At 32.7% G+C, this 19,194-nt stretch overlaps 1 pseudogene; it reads right to left on the bottom strand.

Annotated features, from left to right (window-relative positions):
• Positions 1 to 314: 314 nt before the first annotated feature.
• LOC139521428 (cilia- and flagella-associated protein 206-like) lies at positions 315 to 18,023 on the bottom strand (annotated as a pseudogene).
• Positions 18,024 to 19,194: the final 1,171 nt, after the last annotated feature.

The following is a 19,194-nucleotide window of genomic DNA, read 5'->3' as shown; positions in this document are numbered from 1 at the left end:
ATCAGTACTACATATCTACATTAAAAAGTACATGTATTTAAGCAAATAACAGCTGCACTATTTACATGGTGTATATATGGTATAAGTGGCACTGTTTTATATAACTTTCAGACCTGTATATTATATTTATATTATTTCATTTTGTTTGTATTTTCCCTTCCATTTGTATAAATAGTTTTTGAAGGCTTCAGAGAAGATTAAAAAGTTATTGGTAAATTAGTTGCCATCATAGAATTTTATTATTTATTTAGACTTGTACGTCTTAACAAAATTTGTAAAAAACACCAGAAACAAGGGGCTTCTATATTAAATAAGGCACCAGATCAAATTGTTGTTGAAAGTTTTGTTGTGGAATTTACATTTAGATCGTATAATTAAGAATCTTTGTGTATGGGGTTCTTCTGCATTTCTTTTTAAAGTTCTTTTCTTCATCATAATTCTCAATCAGCTGATCCAGCGTTCCATCTAATGATCTCATTATGTCACTTCCTTAAAAAAAATAGTTCAGGCTTATTTCCCAGGGAATCTTGAATAAATGGAGTAAGAGTTATCTACCTTATACCAGTAACTGTTACAATCCAGCAGTGAATGAGAACTGGTGAAAACAGGTGACGGCAAGGATTGATTGACAGGTTCATTAGCTTCGGTCCTTGCTTGGAAGTTGACTGTAGTACATTTGTGTAGGAATCTGTCTTGGTCTGTGTTGTATGAAAAGAAGAAGAAGAAAAAGAGGAATGTTGTCAATGCTACTTTAATCCATGTATTGAAACAAAATCAAATGTACAGAATGAATGAAATACTTGAACTCAATATTTGAAAGAACTCTGCTACTCTCTTTTCTGTTGGTAAAGGGTTCTCAAATATATAACTCAAAAAGAAAATTTAAACTTGTATATCATTACAGTAAGGTATTATTTTTCTCTTTTTTTCTCTCTCACTTCAATAGAAAACCTTTTTAGCTACAATTTAGCAATATACAGAGTGTGGCCATAAGTATTTGTCACTTGGGATTTTTCACTATATATTGTATATAAAACTACATTTTTTTCAAAAAATAATTTGGGGTCATTTTTGGTTTGATTTTAAGCAATTTGGTACCAATAGTAGCAGAATTGTCACAAGTTTATTTGTTTGTTTGGTTATATATTATTTTTTGTGGATCATTTTCCTTTTTTTACAAGATAAACACAAATATTATTTTCTGTTCAGAAATTCGCTATATATTCAACCAAATTAAATTACAAAAATTTATTGTATGTGTTCACATCAAGAGAAAACAAAAACAACTGAAGACAAAATATTACTAAATAAACAAACATAATTTAGACAATTCTGCGTCTTTTAAAGCCTTGTTGATGAAAATCCAACCATAAATGCCCTCAAAATATTTTTTTGAAAAAAAGTGTTTTTGTATGAATATATAGCAAAAAAATGCAGGTGACAAATACTTTTGACCAGGTACTGTATGTTACAAAATAAAGAAATAGACAAGCTTTTTTTTAAATCTACAGGTTAATAATAGTACATTTCAAAAGTTGCATTTGCATAGCTTTATCAAAAACATTTAAATAATATTTTTACTTGTCTATTAGACTTCAATACTGTGAATATTACTAACCAATATCAAATTTTTAAATGATAAAATATTGGTTAAAAACTAATAAAGAAGCATTATTATTGTATAGCAATATAATATTTCCCACAGAAAGTAACCAAAAGTTAGCGTGCAATAAATTTTAATATTGAACTAGTGCAATAAATCTTCAAAATTCATGACGTCATCAACGACAAAATCTTAGTTTAAACCAATGTTTACTTTTAAATATTATATTGCTATACAATAAAAGGGTTATTGCATGAATATTGGGGAATATTGTCCCTCGTAGAACATATATTGCACTCGCAAGCTCGTGCAATATAAAATTCTACTCGGGACAATATTCCCCAATATTCATGCAATAACCCTATATTATTCTTATGTTTGCATATACCGGTACATACTTTGAAGGCCAGACTTGAATGGCTGTGTCTCTTCTCATATTACTCAGATTAGTTTGTACAAAGTGGGTTATTCTTGTTCACAGGTTAGCCTGAAATAAAACAAACAATAAATGCATAATGACATTTTTGGTGTTCATTGCAATGTCCATTTTGTGGTTTTATTGGGCTATTTGATTGTCATCTTATTGGCATATCTGCATCTCCTTTTATACATGTGTACCCAATTTAGTTTAAACATATTTTATTTGATGAATTAAAGCAAAATGGATTAGACACAAGTAATTCAACCTTATGAAGTCTTTTCCATAAAGGGTGTACCCAATCTTTCATATGTAAATTTTTACCATGTTGTATTACAGCTTAAACCAACAAAAAAGTACCAAAAGCTTCTAGAAATCATTTGTGCCTTTGGGAAAGACTGTATGGAAGCTCTAGTGTTTGGTGGATGTGCTTGTTGGTCTACTGTCCCATTGACTTTTACCACACATATTCTTTTTTAAGTAAATAATTTCAAGATCAAACTACAAATAAAAAAAAAATTGTAATATTTGGAACTCGTTCTGTTCTTAGCTCATGATTTGTTCCTCACCAGTTTAATTGCTTTCCGCCGAAGTTCCCTTCATTCCATTCATAAGATTTTACAATATTTGTCTCCATGAAATGTCTGTCTGTGTGCCACTGTCACACTTTGACTGTGATTGGTTTCTCTATCATCCGACCAGCATCTTTGCCCTATAATAGAATCGGGAATATTACATAGTTTTTACAGTTATACTTTCTTTCTTTGATTTATATGACATAAGGTATAGATCTTTGTTTAGAAAAGGTAAAATTTGGAATCAAGATCAATTTTTAAATCAGATTTGGTTGACCTAATGGATACCAGATACTTTTTCAGGAAGTCATACCTTCAAGTTTTCAACAGTCTGTTAACATTGACATTTAACTAATACTGTAGGTTTTTAATGATCAAAACTACTATGAACAAGAATGTGTTCATAGAACACGGATGCCCCACTCCCACTATCATTTTCCATATTCAATGGACCGTGAAATTGGGTAAAAAACCTAATTTGGCATTAAAATTAGAAAGATCATACCATAGGGAACATGTGTACTAAGTTTCAGGTTGATTGGACTTCAGCTATATCAAAAACTACCTTGACCAAAAACTTTAACCTGAAACTTGGACTTTCATTTTCTATGTTCAGTGGACTGTGAAATAGGGGTCAAAAGTCTAATTTGGCTTTAAAATTAGAAAGATCCTATCATAAGGAACATGTGTACTAAGTTTCAAGTTGATTGAATTTCAGCTATATCAAAAACTTCCTTGACCAACAACTTTAACCTCAAGCGGAACGAATGGACGGATGGACGAATGGATGGACGAACTAACAGACGAACAGACCATTGCTGAAAACATAATGCCCCTCTACTATGGAGGTGGGGCATAAAAATATATATATTTCAACTTTATTATTTATTATAAATTTTGGTGATTGTATTCCTTAATATTTTTTTTAAAGGTTTAAGGAGGAATGCTACTGTAAATTCAGATATTATTGCGATTTTATAATTTTAGACTAAAATGCTATTTTAAGGTAGCACAATACAAAGATTTTTTCACTCCCAATCAGACAACTTTAAACTGATGTAATTCATTTTATCCTTCTTTATATTTTATAAATGTGGGTACCAAAAGAAAGAAGAAAGATTAATCTTTCAAATTGTGATAGTTTCATTATGACATAATTATTACATAATCAATTGTTATGTAATTAGTTGCAATATTGTGATGTCCACACTTGAATGAATTTAGCATCTTTGTTCTTCATAGCATCCCAAAATATTTTTTAGGTTCTTGTACAACACAGCTTGACCTCCAAAACCATGTCTCAGATTTCCAAACACATCAAGAGAACAAATTTTATACCACATTGAAAATAGTTTATATGTCTTCTAACATGCATGTTACAGAATAAGTGTGACCCATTCTATCAAGCATTCATAGGAATATGAAACTTTCCTTTGAAATATGAATATTAGTTAACTATTAATGTCATTCAATATGACAAAATCTTGTGTTTTTTTTTATCTCAATATAAATACTTTAATCTTAACAAGTGTAGATGTGGCAATTTGATTATCATATAAGTATTACTATTATAATTTATACCTGTGAGTAAGGTGTTATACTGGCAAATTGTGTATGAAGTTTTAATAGCTGTTTTAATTCTGGACTTCTTTTTACACCTTCAGCTACCAGACGAATAAATCTAAAACAGATATCAAAAAATTAAGTCATTAAGATTCAATCATAGATTCAAACAATATCCTGAACATGACCATTTTACATTTGACTTCTGAAGACATTTTAACTATATATATATATAGTATTTTGATATATAATCTGTAAATCAGGAACTGCTAAATTCAGCTACCATATTTGAATTCTGGTTTTGATAAGAAATATATATCCACAATTCTTTTTTTTTAAATAATGGCCACTATGATGTTAAAAAAGTAACAATCAATCCTTTATAATGTAATAATGATATATTAGCTTTGTGTCTTAACTAGATATCATTGAGATGGGAGCCATCTCTGTGGGCCCCGCTGTGAATAATGTGCATTAAAAAATTGTATCTTTACCATAGGACATGGGTTTGTCAACTGAAATCAAAGTTTTTGACCTTGACCTTTGACCTAGGAAGTTGTAAATAAATTATGACACACCCTTTGGTGTTGGTTTATATACATGTCAAGTATAAACTTTGAAATGATAACGGTTCTCAAGATATAGAGCGGACACGATCTTTACCATAGGTCATGGGGTTGTCAACTGAAACCAAAGTTTTTGACCTCTAACTTTGTCCTAGGCAGTCGTTCATAAATTATGACACACCCTCTGGTGTTGGTTCATATACATGTCAAGTATAAACTTTGAAATCATAACGGTTCTCAAGATATAGAGCGGACACGATCTTCACCACAGGACACAGGGTTGTCAACTGAAACCAAAGTTTTTTTACCTTGACCTTTGACCTAGGAAGTTGTACATACATCATGACACGCCCTCTGGTGGTGGTTAATAAACATGTAAAGTATAAAGTATGAAATCATAATGGTTCTCTAGATATGGAGCGGACACAAAGTTAAAGTGTTACGGACGGACGGACAGACTGATCACTATAGGGCGACCCGCCTTTGACCTAGGAAGTTGTACATACATCATAACACGCCCTCTGGTGGTGGTTAATAAACATGTAAAGTATAAAGTATGAAATCATAATGGTTCTCTAGTTTAGGACGGACGGACGGACAGACTGATCACTATAGGGCGACCCGCCTTTGACCTAGGAAGTTGTACATACATCATGACACGCCCTCTGGTGGTGGTTAATAAACATGTAAAGTATAAAGTATGAAATCATAATGGCTCTCTAGTTTCCGACGGACGGACAGACTGATCACTATAGGGCGACCCGCCTAAAGGCGGGGCCCTAATAAAAGATAATCCATTTTGTATTGTTTTACTATCTATGATTCTTGTTTTGTAATAAAACCTATAATTGATGATTGAATGTTGCTAAGAATAACTGACTATAACCTTAAATGTAACATAACAAAACTTACCCATTTGGGTTTTGAGAAAATTCTGTTGCTGCTTGTTTATTGCTGAATCCATAATAATGATCTTTATTTCTAAGTACACCAATATCTGGGTTGCTAGGTAACAGTAATCTGTCAAACTTTGCTAAAGCCCAAGCACAGTAACCCTGTTAACATGGTTAATGAATAAACATAGTAATGACCTTTGTAAACAAGAAAATTAGTGTCAAGGTTCCTAGGAAAATTTTTCAGTCAAGTCTCGATCCTCATTATCCCAGCTTGAATGTTAATAATGATTGTCATTGTCTCTTGTTATTTTTTCATTATCACTGTCCAGTTCGTTCTAAACATGATTAGAAAAGACAACATTTTTAAAGTTTGTGATAAGTTGCATGCACTTGTTACATGTTGGAATGCTGCAAACTGACCTCTAAACTTCTAATTTGCATAAATCAAGTAGCTGCCACTACCTCAATCACCATTTATAACAAAGAAATCCTTTTAGTATACCATGGCTTAAGTCAAAATTCTGTTCCTTTTTAATTTTGTACCTATTTACTTTTTGTAATATTCTAATAGCAATACCCTTCAGATGTATATGTGTGTAAAATTAAGAAATAATTCATGGCAGCCGTAGATTTGTTTTCATTTAACCATGGGTTGGGCATTTATATTCGTATTTCACCCCTCACTAACTCTCAGGGTAAAATAAACGAATATAAATGCCCAACCCATGGTTAATTGAAAAAAGATCTACGGCTGCCATGATTTTTTTCAATTCATATAGGACAAATTCGGTAATTTTGTTAGCCATCAAAGACCTATACATACGATTCTAATAGGACAAATTTGGTAGTTTTGTTAGCAATGAAAGCCCTATACATACGATACTATTTTGGCTGTTCCGTTTTACCCAATTTTGATAATATGAGTAATATTATATTATTCAATGATTATATATTTTCTTTCAATGTAATTTTATTCGTTCTGAGGCATATAAAAAGCTTTAAACCCTCCGGTATTTACATTTAATTTTTTGTTTACGAAAACCATACTTGTGACTTCACCTTGTTTCGTTGCCATGTCAAGACAATAACATCATTTTGTGGAATTTTCGTTTTATGAAAATTTTACCATGACTAATAAATAGAAATGGACTGATTTGTTTATTTTGCTGTAGAATAGAGATAAATAATATTGTATCTGAATCTTAGCCTACGTAAACTGAGGTTTTGATGTCAAAAATTTAGAATATCTGGCAGTACAAATAGGTTGGTCGTAACGCAGAACAGCCGTTTTTGTGTATTACTGCTTTTCGCTAAAGGTAGATATATTGTGATTATACTGGTTGACGATAATAGGCTGTCATATTAGAATAAATTTTATTTACTCTCTGACCATATCAATACAAAAAGAAAACTATGAACTTTTGACATTTAAAGATCTAAGAAGATACCATTCTTGTTTATATATTTTTATTTTAATAAATCAATTATAATATTGTGAAATAACTTACCCTATATTGCAGTGGTAATTTGTTAAAATGCTTTGTTGTATCTGGAAACAACCAATCCAAATCTTTAAAATCACTAGGATAATTTTCTCTCCCTTTGACTGAAAAAGATAGATTATCTCCCCTGTCACAATTATATTGATAATGTTGATGTAGATCCTGCTGCAAAACATTGTTTTGTATTCTTCTAATATACATATTGATTTTTCATATTGGAAAATTATTTTGTCAGATACATTGACTGATATTTGGGATATAGGATGTATTTTTTCCCCATTTACTTGTAAAATAAAATTAGAAAAAAAAAATCTTTATTCTTTCAACTGAGCTTTGAAATGTAAAATTTGAAAAAATTAAATGTGTTTATGTTGCCGTGTAATGGCCTACATTATAATAAGTGTGAATAACTATTTTGAAGGAGGAAATAAATTTCATAAAATATAATTACATACAGTTAACTCTCGTTGTCTCGAACTCGGTTGACTCGAAATTTCGGATGAGTCGAAGTTTTCACGTGGTCCTGAACTTTATTCCATACAAAAGTATGTAATTCGACTCCTGATGAGTCGAAATTTCGGTTGAGTCGAACTAAATTTACGGTCCCAAGGTTAACAAAAGCATTCAAAAATCATTTTTTATCTCGAACTAATACACATATGTCAAAACATGACATCCGGGATTTAAATGGATTGAAGAGTTAATCTGACAATACACGTGTAATTAAATTTCCGGTCACTGACCACTGTATTGATTTATGACATGCTATTTCTATGAGTGTTTTCCTAAGATTATCTTTTGTAGAATTTTTATAAATAATTAGTGATAAATTGTTAATGTTCATGAAAAAGTATTTTAATTGTTTACAAAACAATTAATTTGTGATTTACACTAATGAGCTTGGGTGTGTATAAAGTGAGGATTATGGCTTCCGTTGATGATCACCTAAAAACTACTCAAACGGCGTCTTTAATCTTATTATATGTTCTTTTGAAAACAAAGAGTGAGATAAAACAAAATGAATAGAAATCAAAATTTTCTTAAATCTCTTGTATCCGAGAATAAACAATTTTGTCAGCTATTAGCGACCTGAATTACGAAACTGTCGATTTGAAATTACTCTCTTGGAAAAGCCATAGGATTTTTTTTTTAATTGAAACAATTGAATAAGTAAAAATAACAGTCATTATAATAATAAAAGACTGTGACATACAAATACATCGATCTGATACTAGAATATCGATCCCCTTGTCATATTCACCCGGATTTATTTTAGCTTTACCAAGCTAAGCAAGAGTTGTGTCCCTTAGATTGTCGAACTTCCGGTGTTCGTTTGAGTCGAACTACGTGTATCTCGAAATATTTCTCTGGTCCGGCTGACTTCGACATAACGAGAGTCGACTGTACTTCTTCTATTCTTTGTTGATCTGATTTAATGATGTCTCCATCTAAGAACGGAGTCAGTATCTCATCTGTAAATAGTTCTCTGTGACCCTATTGAATAAGAATAAAGGTACATTTATACTATTATGTTTTTCTAATGTATATTATCTATTATCAATTTTACAAAGTAACAAAAAACTTGGCATACAACTAAAGGTTCATAGAACGTAAACTGAAAGTTTAAAAAATATATTTATCCATTATCTATTATTTTATTTTCAAATGTAACTGAATAAATTATTTCTTAAATTTACCTTAAAATCATTGAATCTTCAATTACCTCACATTTTTTAAATACATACTTACTTATTGCAGAGAACTAAATAATTGAACTTCTTGACATCTTACAAACAAACAAGTATCTTACTAAGAACATAAAATGACTTTCAAGGGAATATATTTCTGAGTGACTAATTCAATGGATACCTACCCTTGTAAATGGTTCCAGACTAGCCAATATATTTCTGAGTGACTAATTCAATGGATACCTACCCTTGTAAATGGTTCCAGACTAGCCAATATATTGATTAATTACACCTTATGTAAGAATCCGGGGTTTTGATTGGTTAATAGCCAGTGTATTTTTCACCAATTTACTGTTTTCAAATGAATATCGTTCATTTTTAACGCCGCCGGGGTATTTGCTAAAAGGATATGCCTTTTTTACCCTCTCTGCCGTGGTATTTGCCAAAAAATACTCTATCCGACTGGACGCTTGTAACGTCACGATCATCAATGCGTTTTAGTACATTAACATTCGGTGTAATTAAACAGATATATCATGTTATTGAGGGGTATTTGCGAAAAATACCAGTCTTGAGAATGAATTTCCCTCGCCTTACGGCTCGCGAAATTTAACATTCTCTCGACTGGTATTTTTCGCAAATACCCCTCCTTAACATGATATATCTGTTCAAAAACACCTAACTCGATGAATATCTACCCTTGTAAATGGTTCCAGACTAGCCAAGATATTGCTAAGAACACCTAACTCGATGGATACCTACCCTTGTAAATGGTTCCAGACTAGCCAAGATATTGCTAAGAACACCTAACTTGATGGATACCTACCCTTGTAAATGGTTCCAGACTAGCCAATATATTGCTAAGAACACCTAACTTGATGGATACCTACCCTTGTAAATGGTTCCAGACTAGCCAAGATATTGCTAAGAACACCTAACTCGATGGATACCTACCCTTGTAAATGGTTCCAGACTAGCCAATATATTGATAAGAACACCTAACTTGATGGATACCTACCCTTGTAAATGGTTCCAGACTAGCCAAGATATTGCTAAGAACACCTAATTCGATGGATACCTACCCTTGTAAATGGTTCCAGACTAGCCAAGATATTGCTAAGAACACCTAATTCGATGGATACCTACCCTTGTAAATGGTTCCAGACTAGCCAAGATATTGCTAAGAACACCTATCTCGATGGATACCTACCCTTGTAAATGGTTCTAGACTAGCCAAGATATTGCTAAGAACACCTAACTCGATGGATACCTACCCATGTAAATGGTTCCAGACTAGCCAAGATATTGCTAAGAACACCTAATTCGATGGATACCTACCCTTGTAAATGGTTCCAGACTAGCCAAGATATTGCTAAGAACACCTAACTCAATGGATACCTACCCTTGTAAATGGTTCCAGACTAGCCAAGATATTGCTAAGAACACCTAACTTGATGGATACCTACCCTTGTAAATGGTTCCAGACTAGCCAAGATATTGCTAAGAACACCTAACTTGATGGATACCTACCCTTGTAAATGGTTCCAGACTAGCCAAGATATTGCTAAGAACACCTAACTTGATGGATACCTACCCTTGTAAATGGTTCCAGACTAGCCAATATATTGCTAAGAACACCTAACTTGATGGATACCTACCCTTGTAAATGGTTCCAGACTAGCCAAGATATTGCTAAGAACACCTAACTCGATGGATACCTACCCTTGTAAATGGTTCCAGACTAGCCAAGATATTGCTAAGAACACCTAATTCGATGGATACCTACCCTTGTAAATGGTTCCAGACTAGCCAAGATATTGCTAAGAACACCTAACTCGATGGATACCTACCCTTGTAAATGGTTCCAGACTAGCCAAGATATTGCTAAGAACACCTAACTCGATGGATACCTACCCTTGTAAATGGTTCCAGACTAGCCAAGATATTGCTAAGAACACCTAACTCGATGGATACCTACCCTTGTAAATGGTTCCAGACTAGCCAAGATATTGCTAAGAACACCTAACTCGATGGATACCTACCCTTGTAAATGGTTCCAGACTAGCCAAGATATTGCTAAGAACACCTAACTCGATGGATACCTACCCTTGTAAATGGTTCCAGACTAGCCAAGATATTGCTAAGAACACCTAACTCGATGGATACCTACCCTTGTAAATGGTTCCAGACTAGCCAAGATATTGCTAAGAACACCTAACTCGATGGATACCTACCCTTGTAAATGGTTCCAGACTAGCCAAGATATTGCTAAGAACACCTAACTCGATGGATACCTACCCTTGTAAATGGTTCCAGACTAGCCAAGATATTGCTAAGAACACCTAACTCGATGGATACCTACCCATGTAAATGGTTCCAGACTAGCCAAGATATTGCTAAGAACACCTAACTCGATGGATACCTACCCTTGTAAATGGTTCCAGACTAGCCAAGATATTGCTAAGAACACCTAACTCGATGGATACCTACCCTTGTAAATGGTTCCAGACTAGCCAAGATATTGCTAAGAACACCTAATTCGATGGATACCTACCCTTGTAAATGGTTCCAGACTAGCCAAGATATTGCTAAGAACACCTAACTCGATGGATACCTACCCTTGTAAATGGTTCCAGACTAGCCAAGATATTGCTAAGAACACCTAACTCGATGGATACCTACCCTTGTAAATGGTTCCAGACTAGCCAAGATATTGCTAAGAACACCTAACTTGATGGATACCTACCCTTGTAAATGGTTCCAGACTAGCCAAGATATTGCTAAGAACACTTAATTCAATGGATACCTACCCTTGTAAATGGTTCCAGACTAGCCAAGATATTGCTAAGAACACCTAACTTGATGGATACCTACCCTTGTAAATGGTTCCAGACTAGCCAAGATATTGCTAAGAACACTTAATTCAATGGATACCTACCCTTGTAAATGGTTCTAGACTAGCCAAGATATTGCTAAGAACACCTAACTCGATGGATACCTACCCTTGTAAATGGTTCCAGACTAGCCAAGATATTGCTAAGAACACCTAACTTGATGGATACCTACCCTTGTAAATGGTTCCAGACTAGCCAAGATATTGCTAAGAACACCTAATTCGATGGATACCTACCCTTGTAAATGGTTCCAGACTAGCCAAGATATTGCTAAGAACACTTAATTCAATGGATACCTACCCTTGTAAATGGTTCCAGACTAGCCAAGATATTGCTAAGAACACCTAATTCGATGGATACCTACCCTTGTAAATGGTTCCAGACTAGCCAAGATATTGCTAAGAACACCTAATTCGATGGATACCTACCCATGTAAATGGTTCCAGACTAGCCAAGATATTGCTAAGAACACCTAATTCGATGGATACCTACCCTTGTAAATGGTTCCAGACTAGCCAAGATATTGCTAAGAACACCTAACTCGATGGATACCTACCCTTGTAAATGGTTCCAGACTAGCCAAGATATTGCTAAGAACACCTAACTTGATGGATACCTACCCTTGTAAATGGTTCTAGACTAGCCAAGATATTGCTAAGAACACCTAATTCGATGGATACCTACCCTTGTAAATGGTTCCAGACTAGCCAAGATATTGCTAAGAACACCTAATTCGATGGATACCTACCCTTGTAAATGGTTCCAGACTGGCCAAGATATTGCTAAGAACACTTAATTCAATGGATACCTACCCTTGTAAATGGTTCCAGACTAGCCAATATGTTGCTTAGAACACTGAGTAATACCATCTCATCTTGAAACCCACTCCACAACTGTGACACATGAATGAACTGAGGCTGTAACATAAAGCAAGATAAATTAAATGTCCTCAATGGTCAGCTAAATGGGAGTTTTGCATTGAGGTATGTGATGCTGCTTGCAAATGTTAAATATTTCAAAAAGGTACATGTATAGCATGTATGGTCGGGCAAAAAAAAACAATTAACACAATTGAATAATTCATGTTTATAAATTTGAAGGAGCTAGACATAATTTCCACTGTGCAATCCAGTTTTAAATGATGTTTATTACCATGTAATTCATACAGGATAAATGTAAGTCACATTCAAAGAAAATCAAGAAACTTTTTTTCAAAATATGATTTTTTTACCATTCTAGTTAAAGTATGTAAAAGTTTGCTGTATTTTTATGACATCACTTGACTTGATGTTATCAGGACATATTTGTTAATTATTATGCTGACCTTTATTTCCCACATTTCGAGCCGCATTTAGATCTTAATTCCAATTCTTCTAACTTAACAATGTTTTGTTTGTTTTTTGTTCAATAAAAATACATTTCATTGTGGACTACATGTGTGTTTGTGGATGAATACTTACATAAACTTAAGCTGTAGGCACAGCCGTTTTTGATTGCACTGTCAGTCTGTGGCTTGTAGCTAGTTGCTAATTGATAAACACAGCTAAAAACATCATTCTAAAATTACAAATAAATAATTTAAATTGCAATAACTCTTTGACAAATATCAAGAGAAAATCAGTCTAATCTTTGTATTTCTTATACAGATTGCGTACAAATATACCAATTTGAATATTAAGTTTGTAACCTGAAAAGTATTTGTAATGTCCATGTGAAATGATATGCTAATGATTTCTTATCAGTTACTACAATACTGACTCTGTCGCTGTCATTGTTTTTAAAATTTATTCAATATATATTATCTTACAAATACAGATCATAAAGCGTTTGAGGACCAAGAAAACCGATCAATTATAACCAACATTAATCATGCATCAACTCAAGCTTATTATCTACTGATATAGACTGATTTATAGTATGATTAATGCATTTTCTTGGCACAGCATACTACAATATCAATTTTATCTTTGTTTTTTTCCTGTAATATTTTTTTTATATTAACATATTTTAGATCATAGACTAATTGACTTTCTCAAAGCACAATAAAAGTGTTGCTTTTCTCAAAAAAATATTTATCCTACAAGGTATTGAACTATATTTAAGCAGCCACCTTTTGTTTTTTCCCTGCCAACATAACAGAATCAGATGTCTTGATATGATATAGATGATGAATATCAATTCAAATCTACTTACTAATATAACTCTAAGGAAAACCTCATGTTGTCTTGTATTTATCAGTGATTTATTTAACAATGTGGTGGATGGACCCTCACTTGATTCACCAGCATGCATCTTTTCTATCAAATCTACAAAAATGCAGTAACATTAGTTGATGCTGTAACTGTATTTATACTGCACTCGTTCTATTTGAGCAGTCAAAATGCGTTGACCGTATATTTCTATGTCACTGACATGATATCACCTTTCCTCATGAGTATTTAAATAGAAATTGCCAAAATCATAATTAATTATTCATACGACCTATTCAACCTGTTCTTGTTTTCAATGTAAACAACTAAACAACGATGCGTTTAACGACTCAAACTTATTTCTTTTGCAATTGTTATAAAAAAAACATGTTTCACTTGTTGATATTTTTGGTCTGCAAACTATAAATCATTATGTTTTATGCTTATTGTTGATATTTTGGCTCATTCTGAAACAAATTCGTTCACCATCGATGTACATTTCATCGTGTTGAATATTTCTCTGCCTGCATGATATGAGGCCTTTTTATAAAAGGGGGGACTTTCCCAATATTTAAATCAAATGATAGCATTAACACATTAAACAACAATTAAAAATGTTTTTATTAGATTGCAGTATAAAGCATTAATAGTGCATTGACTTGACATATCAACGATATAAGGATTCGGCACGAAACGGGGAAAAAGCTCGGCAGAGCCTCGCATTTCCCCGTTTCTAAGCCTCATCCTTATATCGTTGATATGTCAAGTCAATGCACTATTATTGTCTATATATGTATCAAGTGGAATTATAATAATTTTACATATACATTTTTTATACAGTAAACATAAAACTTTCAAATATTCTAGACAATTAAGTCTGATTTAAGATGACTTAAATAAAAGAAAATGGTAATAGAAACTGATGTCTGCTTTCATTCATAAGGTGTCCCATCTTCAAAGCAGCCATATCTAAAAGGACAAGGTTACCTTTTAACCTAAACTTTCAAATGAAAACAATGTCACACAAGATAATCATGAGTTGTCTCCCATGTTCATTTGTCCATCATCAATTCTCTATGTAGTACAGTGCTGAAACAAGAATTCAGCAAAACACAGTTACCTGTATATTATTGGCAGCACACAATGTGGGCGGATTTCTGAATCTACATTCTGTGTTGTGGCATCTAAAATGGCTGGTACTATAGAAAGACAAAAGATGCCATGTCAGTTAAAAACTAATGAAAGTGTGATGAACCATATCAATGTTGAACAGATGCTACTATCATTTTATAATAAGACAAACTGTTTATAATTTCAAGAAAACTGATTCTTTAAAAGTTCAGTAACCTAATTCAATATTTCTTATAAAAATGGTGCTAAATGTTTCTGTTTAAAATAACCATGATCAGACAAAAATTATCTCTAAGTTATCATGTTTTGTCTCCATTTTCTTGAATTAAGAATTTCAATCCACATTTTTCGAACTTTTACATTTATTGTCTAAAATCTTGTGAAATTTACTGAAATGATTAGAACATAAAACTTACAATCATCAATTTCTTTTCTTCCTTTACCACATTCCTTATTGAACAGTCTAATATTGTCAATTCCAGGAGTATTTCTTTGTCATACTTTGTCAGAGACATGAAAGTTCCCAATTCTGTTTGTTGGAAGACACTCTGAAGAGCTGCAGTTGCCTCCCTTACTACAGCTATATATGTAGGGCTACCAAGACCAGATCTTAATAAACAACTGAGACAATTTTATGATAAAAGCTTTATAACTCTTCTCTTGTTCTTGCCCTAATGTCTGTGATTTCAAGGGGTTGCTGGTTGTAACCTAGATTCTAAAACTCTTCTGTGTTCTTCTAAAAAGTTAGCTTAAAATTAAATAATAATTTCATCAACATTGAATAGGTACTGATCTTCTTCATTCATATTTCTCATTTCGTCTGCAGCTCTAAAAGGATCTACCTGCATAGAACCTATGGTGCATGTTTTTCGGCTGAGCCTCACTGAAAATTACTCTTTTTTTTTCTTGGTTATAAGTGCCAAACCCTGACGCAGCCCACTTTCTCCTACAATTGATGGTATTGACACTGACTGGGTATCATTGAAATTTACTTTTGTGTCATACATAATTTTAGCCTTGTCATGCACAGACTTGTACATAGTTACAATCTCCCAGCAGAAGGTGGTTATCCAATGTCTCATTAGAGCTAAATGATTTGATGCAGCCATCTTTAGGACAATCATACTATGCCTTAGTTCTAGGGTCATGTTACAAATTTAATAAAGTAGGTAAATGCACTGAGGTTTCATTTTCAATCTTGAAATCTATCTAAAATTTAGCTATTGACATTCAGTATAATAATATGATGCTTATTTCATCCAGTTTGAAATATTTTCCTTATATGATTTAACATTTTCTTAATTATAACAGCTGAACGCAGCATTATTATTCAGGGTTCCTTACCCTCAGTATTCAAAGATCTGCTGACAGTTTCCTCATTTCTCTAGATCAGTTTCACGGGAAGTTCAGCTGGCTTTGGTGGAGACCCAAGTGATTTCCAAGGAATGAGTTGTCCTAAAATAAATAAAATAATATTTTTTTCTACAAATAGGAGCTAAATGATACAGTCATCAAGTCATTCATGCAGAAAATATTGGTCACAATATATATGGTTATCACTTTTATGACTTGTAATGGCTTAGTGAGGAACAGATGGATGGACAGTATATTGCTGCAAAATCTTGAGTTGTTTCAAGGTTAAAGTGATCAAATTATTGGGTTGAATTATAAATACTTCTAAAAACATCTACTGATAAAGCATGATATACTTTGACAGGTCTATAATTGTTAACTTTTCATACATTGCGACTTAGATGGATAGTTGTCTCATTGACACTCATACCATATCTTCTTATTTATACTGGTATATGAGAAAGTATCTTTATGTAATTCACAGAACCCTTTACCTTTTCCTATTGTGTAAGCTTTCCATACTCTCAATCCATCAGACACAAACTGGAAATTATGAAGTTGGGTAATTCCTGGAATTGATTTCATATTGTTCTTTTCACCATCGATAACAGTTACTGTGTCCACAACTATAACTATAAATTGACCATTTTGTCTTGCATCTATGGCCTAAAAAATATACCTTGTTGATACATGTATTGAAAACACATTTTATATACGACACAAAATACATTAGTTGGGTTTTTATTTTATGATATAACTTCATAATTTCATAACAAAGTCAGCATCCACTTGTGTCTGTACAGTACCATTGAAAGTATATGTCTAAACAGACACAAATACAGGAAAAGAGAAATCACAAAACTATTTAACACTGTTTTGTCTCTGAACTTTGTCTATCAATTCATGGTTTAAAGGACTTATGAAGTCTGTTTACTTTAAACAATTTCTTTTTGCATGCAAAAAATTATCATACAAAACAATTTTATTTTAAATGCTAATAAAATGCTTCCCTGGGCACAGCCTAAAACAGCTGCAGAGATCGAATCCTAATTATTTGGGGCAAATTTGGACACACAATTCAAGCTTGATACTGTGAATTTGTGTCTATTTTAATTGATTCAATTATTTTTAGTGAAAGGTTTTAACTAATTTACTCAATAAAAACGCTCCGATTCTAGCTTAAATATGAGAAATCTATCAAATATGCCAAAAACTGTCACTTTTCAGATGGTTTTTGTCAAAAATGAAAGTGGCCGCATCCGTGTTCATCCTCGACCTTTATATATGTTATGTATTATCATCAAACACAACTTACATTTCAATATCAAGAATGAACACGAATGCGGCCACTTTCATTTATTAAAGACGGAAACCGTCTAAAATTTTAAATTGTGAAGATTTCAGTAATTTAGCACGACTTAATGATGCAAGTACCCGATATATGTGCATTATAATGTCACAAGCAGCCCATATTAATGTAGCAGAGGTATTATAGTTTCCAGAAAATAACTCAAAGGTTACATTTTAACAATTTTGTAAAACTGCTATATTTTGGGCCAAATAAGGGTCTAACTGAACCTACTCCTTTATCTTGTAATTGTTGTAGCGCAACTGTTCTGTATTTGACTAAAGAGTTTGTAAACATATCTTATTAGTTATTCTATAATTTGTTAAAAGCCCTTCATCTGTGAGTAAAAAAGGCATAGGTTTAGAGCTATTGTTTGCTATTGGTGCTTTCTTTTTGTTTCTTTTTGTTGAAGGCTTCCATGCAGGTACTTTCTGATCCACAAAAAAATAATAAAAGGGTTGTTACAATGCAATTTTTTCTTTCTTGTTTCACTGTATGTGAGTTGACATATTGTTTTATGCATATTTACTATATAGTTTGATATATGCTAGTGACAACATGTTCTTATCACAATATTCTAAAAGTAACATAAACGAGGTGCTCCGCAGGGTGCAGCTTTATACGACCGCAGAGGTCGAACCCTGAACAGTTGGGGCAAGTATGGACAAAACATTCAAGCGTGATACAGCTCTGAATTTGGATTGTGATCAAATTTTTGACATTACATGGGTTTTTTTTTTACACAAAACAAATGTCAAGATTTTACAAATCAATTAAAGATTTCTTCTTCAAACTTTTTAAATCTAAAATTAAATAGTTGACACAGCATAGGTTTCTGACACAGAATGAATGTGGTCTTATGAACTTAAAAGTTTTTTTTTGCCTTTGAGCAATTCACTATGCTGTTGAATATTAATCCTCTCAAAAAAATGTTTGAAGAAATTTTCTTTTTATTTATGAAATCTGAAATGAGAAAAATTTAAACCCGCCCCCCCCCTTTTTTTTCACATCCCCGTTTCCCTTTTTCCAAAACTGATATCAATTCAAATTTCTAATGGAGTTTGCAACAATAACTACTCTTTTAAATACATAATAAAATATCAAAATGTAAAATAAAGTGCTTTGTTATCACTGAATGGTAAAGATTGGTTGGTAGTAAAAGTGAATATACATTGTTTATTGTATAAAACAATAAAAAAAACTTCATCAGCAACATTTTATATTGGCAAATTTCCAATGAAGTTATTTACATAAAGTTATTGGCAAATAAAAATAGAAAATGACATCATAGTCATGTCTGGCAAATGTCCAACATACATTATCTAAAAACATTTTAGATAAGATAAGGAAAAAAAGCTTCATCAGCAACATTTTATATTGGCAAATTTCCAATGAAGGTATTTACATAAAGTTATTGGCAAATACAAATAGAAAATGACATCATAGTCATGTCTGGCAAATTTCCAAC

The sequence above is a fragment of the Mytilus edulis genome, chromosome 4 (genome assembly GCF_963676685.1).
Source record: "Mytilus edulis chromosome 4, xbMytEdul2.2, whole genome shotgun sequence".
In the NCBI taxonomy this organism is placed as follows: domain Eukaryota; kingdom Metazoa; phylum Mollusca; class Bivalvia; order Mytilida; family Mytilidae; genus Mytilus; species Mytilus edulis.
The sequence above is the reverse complement of the archived record's forward strand: the minus strand, read 5'-3'. Positions and strand labels throughout refer to the sequence as shown.